Here is a 5,368-nt window from a genome sequence, read left to right as displayed (position 1 = left end):
AACACTCAAAGCTAAGTAATTAAAACCTCCCTGCCTGGATTTACAGGATTAAGACTTAGAGGTGAAACGATTCCTCCTCCCTTTCTATCCCCGCCAAGTGCAGGCATTGGCCTTGGTCCCCTGCACAGTGGTACAAAGGTCCCATGTGTGACCCCCAGATTCTCTCGCCCTTCCCACTTCCTGTTCAGATCCCGGAAGCTCCACCCTGTGGGGGGCACTCACTCATTCATTCACTCCCTCCTGAGCACCTCCTGTGAGATGCCAGGCCCCGAGGAAGCAGTGATGAACCAGACAGGCATGGCCTGTGCCATTGAGGAGCTCCCGGTTCTGCTCTGTGACCACGCTGGCCAGAACCTCAGAAAGAATCCCAGGACCACGGCTGCCAGAGCCCCGTGGGCCCCTCCAGCTGACATGGTTCAACTGTCATTTTACAGAGGCTGTGGGGACAAGGCTGCCCCCCACCCCCCCATGGCTAGAGACCCCCACCTGAGACTTGGACCAGAACCCTCTAGTCCCTCCCCCTCCCCACAGAGTTAATGACAGCACCAGGCCCCTCCTGCTGACTAACCTTGGGCCTTTCCCTTTATCCCAGGGGACACTCCCTCTCTCCCTGTCCCCACCCCCACCCAAGGCAGTTTCGCTGTGGCCCTGGCTGAAACTGTCAACATCCCCCACACAGCCAGGTTTAAGTTCCTCCAAGTCCCTGAGCTGGGAACCCGCACTGGGTGACTCAAGGGTGGCAGACACAGCCCTGGAGGGGTTTCCTAACAGGAGCACCCGGGGCCTGCCTCCTTGGTCTACTGTCAGCTCCATCAGACCCTGGGACTCCAGCGTCTCCATGGAGTAGGAGAAAGAAAGACACACATTTGAACTCCCACTCTGCCCTTGATAGCTTTGGGCGCTGTAAAATGAGACAATAGTTACCTTACCGGGTTGTGGTGGGCATTAAATAACACAATCCACGTAAAGCACTCAGCACCGGGCCTGGTACATGCCACGTGCTCAGATCACGTGGGTTATTTTCTCTGCCCACCCCGTACATGGCCCACAGGCCTCACACAGACCTTGACATACAGCAGATGCTCCGTGCTGGTGACTGAGTGGCCCAGCCCAGCTGGCTGGCGGAGGAGCACTCCACAGGCTTCAGGCAGATGCTTCCTAAGAACACCGCCCTCCCTGACCTGTTCCCTGGGACTCTTCCTGCCCACCGGAGCCCCTGGGGCAGACAGGAGAGCATCGCCTCCTCCCTGGGCCTCTGGCAGCCTGGTGGTCCCTGCATTCTCCTCTCCCATGCCCCACCAGCTTTCAGGGCTCAGCTCTGCCCCTGCCCCTGCTCCCTCAGCTTTGCATCATGAGGAGACTGCAGGACCTTTGCTCTTCTCCAGTGCAGGCCTGCCCCACATCCTGGGCCCTCATCCCTCCCCAGTGCTTCTGTAACCCCTTACCCGCAGCCCTTCCCTGCCTCCCAGTCAAGGACCAGCCTCCCTCTAGCCCTGTGGCCAGAAGTAGGGCGAATATTATTTGTAAATCCAAAAGCCATCTCGAGGAAGTACAGTTCAGAAGCAGCAGGGCCCGGGAGCCCCTGGGTGATTCAGTTGGTGAAGCATCCAGCTCTTGATCTCAGCTCTGGTCATGATCTCAGCGTCATGGGATCAAGCCCCACATCAGGCTCCATGTTGGGCATGGAGTCTGCTTGACTCTCCCTCTGCTCCTCCCTGTCCCCTCTATCTCTAAAATAAATAAATAAAATCTTTGAGGAAGAAGCAGAGCCCATGGGGGCCCATGGCAGAGACCAGGGAAAGCCACTGCCGTTGGACACAGTGAGGCCTGAGCTGGTGTCCAGATGGGCCCCAAGAATGTGCCTTCATGAAGTAAGTGATGGGGGAAGGAGGGAGGATAGACAGGGGGAAGTGTCAGGGGGCCTCCCTGTGCCGTGAGCCACACATGTGAGGAGGGAGAAACCAAAGGAAAAGAACACGGGAGCCACTGCAGACATCTGAGTGAGAGAAGACTGGAGGCCTGGAGGACGGTGATGTCTGTGGGGCTGGAGAGAGATAGGTCTGAGGAAGTCTGCAAGAAGGACCACAGAACCGAGGACGTGGGAGTTGACGGTGCTCAGCAGCAGTGGTCCAGCATTGGGGGAAGGGCAGGGGAAGTGGGCACCCCAGAGGTGGAGGCGGGAGCTGGTTTGCAGGAAGAAGTAAGTAGTGCTGAACCCCCATACTTCCCCCAAAGCAACATATTTCCATAGTGTCCGAACATTTTCCTGAGAACATGTAGGACTTTCATGACCCGGGAAAAAAAATAACAAAAGCCATTTTCTAGTAAAGAAAAAGAAAAGGAACATCCTTGACCCTTATTTGCTTACATATATTATCTACAGAATGTCTAATACTTAGCAAAAATAAAAAGTCCCTACGGACTTAGGGAAGAAAAAGGCAAGATGAAAATGTGTTTGGACTAATTTGTAAACACCTATAGGGATAGAAAGCAGAACTGGGGAGACTCTCTCTTCCCCACAGTGGGTCCCCCAGTAGGGTCAGCAGACCTCAAGTGTCCACAGCTGCTTGGCTGCCCTGGATAGAAGCCATCGAGCTATGCTCACAGAGCCTGAGTCACGAGTCCCAGCTGTGGCCAGCTGGACATGAGCTCCACCAAAGTGGCCAGAGACACGGATGGAGTCATGGCTTCATGCTGCTCCAACATCGGGGCTCCCCCTCCTGGAGAGCAGGAGCCACGGACCATGTCCTGGAGCCACACCAGGAGCGGTGAGAGCAGGGATGGACCCCAGTCCTGGGGCTAGCAGAGAAGGCTTCCTGGAGGAGAGGACTCCCAGGCTGACTTGGGGGACAAGTGGAAGGTGACTGAATGAAGAGGGGCGGTGCTTTCCAGGCCACAGTGCCTGGATGGGGACAAGGGCACTGAGGAGCGAGAGTGTGTGGCAGGGGACTCAGGCAAACGCAAATGTCAGTGGTTTGGCTTGACTGCCATGTTGGGTGCCAAGATGGTTGGTTGTGAGGGGCACCTGGTTAAGCGTCCGACTCGTGATTTCAACTCACGTCATGAGTTCAGGGTCGTGTGATCAAGACCCATGTCAGGCTCTGTGCTAACTGTGGAGCCTGCTTAAGATTCTCTCTCCCTCTGCCCCTCCCCCTGCTCACACATTCTCTCTCTCTCAAAAAAAAAATATATATATATACATATATATATATATATATGAAAAGGGTATGTGCACTAGTTTCTTATCGCTGCTGTAAGAACTTACCGCACAATCAGTGGCTTAAAACAATAGATAATCACTCTCACCCAGTTTTGGAGGCCAGGTGTCTTGCCCAAGGAGGGGGAATGGTGGTGCTTACATCAAGGTGTTGGCGGGGCTGGTTTTCTCCGGCCGCTTCAGGGAGTCTGCTCCCTGGTTCTCCCAGCTTCCAGTGGCCATCTGTGTTCCTGGGCTTGTGGCTGCCTCCCTCCAGTCTCTGCCTCCATGATCCCCTGGACTTCTCCTCTGCCAAGTCACATCTCCCTCTGCCCTTCTCTTGTAAGAACACTTGTCATTACCCTGGACCCACCCAGACAGTCCAGGATCATCTCTCCATCTCTCGGTCCTTAACTTAATCCCATCTCCAAAGTCCCTTTTTAAAGTCACTTTCACAGGTTCAGGCTCTCCAAAGATCAGGATGTGGACAGCTTTCATGCATCATTCAGCCAACCATAGTGTGCCATTTTTCAGAGACCCATCGCGCACCAGGCTCCGGCGGGATTCAACAATGAACAGGAAGAAGAGTGCCAGCTCTCATGGAGTCACGGAGCTGAGGCAGGGTCCTAGCTCAGCCTTGCGCGTAGGAGTGCGGTATGTCCATGACACACTCCTCTAGACGTTTCCTTGGGCACCTGTGTCGGTGGTGAGCGGTTCCCCGGTGCGGGGAAGGAAGAGTAGTGTGTGAGTGTGAGTGAGGGACTGCGAGTAGGAGGACATATTCAGCTCACTTGGAGACCTGCGGGCATTGACATTGACCAGCCCGAAGAGACTTGGAGCTGGACCCAAGTGTGCCGGGGTTAACCCTCTAGTTGCCGCAGCATGGGGCGTTTAGGGGTCCTGCGGAAGAGGCCAGAGCAGGTGGGGTGGCTCGGGGCAGTGGATATCCACCAACAAGTATGAAAGTATCTACATATTTAAATACCTAAGTAAAAATGTAAATATCCTAACCCACCAACAATGGCCTTCCCGGTATCTCCCAACTGGCTATCAGCTCTGCGTTGGGGGGATTCACACGTTTGCTTCACGCTTGTTGGAACCGAGGTGGCAGTTGAGCAGCTGGTTGGAGCTGGGCAGGAGGCTGGGACCAGAGGTTTCTAGCACTGGGGGGGAGGGGGGAAGCGTGCACAGCGGAGAGGCTGGCATCCCACACCCAGCCCCCACCCCATAGCCCTCCTAATACCTGGAAGAGTGCGTCATTGAAACTGGTTTTTCTTAGGCATTGATGGAGTGTGAACAGTTTCATTGCCTTCCTCTTCCCCCCCTTAACTTTCCCCTAAGCACTCTGTATTTTTCTTAAAAGCCCTTTTATTATAGAATAAAATGTACCTGTCATCTAACTGCATTTTGCCGGAGCCAGCTCTCAGGACTGCAAATCTGCCTACTCCTAAACCAGCCCGTTTGTCCCTCCACTGTGGGACAAAGGGGGCTGGAAGGGGGCCCAGACATTTTGGGGGGAGGGAGGTGGGACAGGTTTCCAGTATCTCCCATTCAGCATAGAGAGGAAGATTCAGTGGGTGATAAAGATGCGGGGTGGGGGGGAGGGAAGATAGGGATGGAAATTCCAGACTGAATTCCCCTGGAAAGAATGACAGATAGGTCAGGCTTTATGAGCTAAGCAAAACCATCCATTCTGGAAGTTTCCACCCACTTTGTTGCTCCGTAACCTGAGACCAAGAGCTATGGACGTGACCAAATCCTACAAAGTTTGTAATGAAGGGTGATGTTCTGGACCATTTGAGGTACAACCTGGATGTCCTCTCCACATTTGTTTGTGCCTTGCATTCCTTCTAGAATACATCTGAGCACGTGCGAGTCTGCCTGCCCTCCAGAGCCCCAGCTCACACATGTCCTTTGTCCCTTCCTTTACTCTTGGCTCTGGCCGCCCTGAAGAGAGCCCCAGACTGTTGATGATCTGTGAGTAGAGCTCCTAGGTACGTTGATATGGCCTTTGTCGCGCTTGGCACGGGGTGAGGGCCTGCAAGCCTGTGTCGCCATCACATGGTGAACCAGCTCCTATGGAGAGAGGTCATCTTAGATCCTGGGACAGGGCCCTGCATCCAGGGAGCACTCCACATATATTCACTCAACAAGCATTTATCAAGTGCCTCT

Source organism: Ursus americanus, chromosome 1 (assembly GCF_024610735.1).
Source record: "Ursus americanus isolate L20-20 chromosome 1, mUrsAme1.1.p, whole genome shotgun sequence".
Lineage (NCBI taxonomy): Eukaryota > Metazoa > Chordata > Mammalia > Carnivora > Ursidae > Ursus > Ursus americanus.
The sequence above is the reverse complement of the archived record's forward strand: the minus strand, read 5'-3'. Positions refer to the sequence as shown.